This window comes from Austrofundulus limnaeus, unplaced genomic scaffold, assembly GCF_001266775.1.
Source record: "Austrofundulus limnaeus strain Quisiro unplaced genomic scaffold, Austrofundulus_limnaeus-1.0 Scaffold470, whole genome shotgun sequence".
NCBI classification, from domain to species: Eukaryota; Metazoa; Chordata; class Actinopteri; order Cyprinodontiformes; family Rivulidae; genus Austrofundulus; species Austrofundulus limnaeus.
The window spans coordinates 253,426-254,828 of NW_013952872.1; the positions used below are offsets into that span (position 1 = coordinate 253,426).

Consider the following 1,403-nt stretch of genomic DNA (forward strand, 5'->3'; position numbering starts at 1 on the left):
GTAGGTGACCAAATACTTATTTTCCACCATTATTTGCAAAAAAATTCTTTAAAAGTCAGACAAAACGACATTTTGTCTCTCATAGTTGAGGTCTACCTATGATGTCAATTACAGGCCTCTCTCATCTTTTTAAGTGGGAGAACTTGCACAATTGGTGACTGACTAAATACTTATTTTCCCCACTGTATTAAGAATAAAGACTTCTGAGTTCTGGTGCATTTGTGCGTGTGGGGGTCATTATGTTACCGCTATGCGGTATCTAGTTTAACCACCTAAATGTTCATTTATATGTTCAAAGAAGTACACAAACTGCTGGTGGCAGAATCACTTCAATTTTCTATGATTACATTGTTTACTACTGAAGAAGAGGTGCCGATCTGCACACCACAGAAAAGACACAGCAGGTACATCACAGAGCTATGGCGGACGGTTATGTCCAAGAGGCCAAAATAACAAGATTCAAACTTTGAAAAGTTTTCTACATTTTCCTGTAAATAAACCAAAGAAAGCCATGGCAGCACAGYAGCAGTAAAAACRTCATGATCACCTGAACCACTGTGATCACACGTGTTAATGTTAGAACCAGATTAAGCTGAAGTTTTCTGGGTCATTATTAGAATGTGTTGTAGGATGTTATGTTAAGGTAGAAAGACGGGAGAACAAGGAGACATTCTCAGGTGTGAGCAGGTGAAGAGATGTGGAACAGGAGGCTCACCCACAGAAACCATAGATGAACGTTGTAACAGAATTAACAGTGACTAATCAACTTATAGGTTAATCGGAAAAATAATTAACCTCTTGAGTCCCGTGCCCAAAACAGCTTTTTCCGTTCTATATCTTTTAACTTCTGTTAACGTCTGATCTGTCAGTTGAACCTGGACATGTTTGGTATCAATAGAAAGCTAAGACTCTTGGCTAARAGCTCAACTATATTTACATTCACCAACACATTTCAAACATCAAGCAGTTGAATCAGAAAGTAAATAAACTGTTCAAAATGGCATCATTGCAAATCGGTAAATACATCACAACAAATCAGTAAAGGAAAAAAATTACATTTGTTTTTTAAAGTAAGTCAAAGCAGATACCTAAATATGTTGTAAAGTCTGTTGAAAATTGTTTTTTTATTTTTTGGGGGGTGGGGGTTGGTTGAACTGATGCATAGCCCCTCATCAGAGCTAAACAACCAAAGAAAATCTGAAGCTCCTATGTTTAATAGTTTTTGAGCAATAACCCTTTTTGTATGTCCAGATACCCCTTTTTCTAATAAATTGGGGGTCCGGGGGTGGGGGGCACTGATTAGTGGACCTGATGGATAGAGCTTCATCAGAGCTAAACAACAAAATATATCTGAAGCTTCTATGTTGAACAGTTTCTGAGTTATAAGCATTTTTGCATGTCCT

At 37.5% G+C, this 1,403-nt stretch overlaps 1 protein-coding gene across 1 annotated transcript in view; it reads left to right on the forward strand.

The window, feature by feature from the left end:
* mtf2 (metal response element binding transcription factor 2) overlaps positions 1–1,403 on the forward strand; it is a gene marked incomplete in the record, with an annotated part of 37,659 nt that overhangs the window by 11,117 nt on the left and 25,139 nt on the right.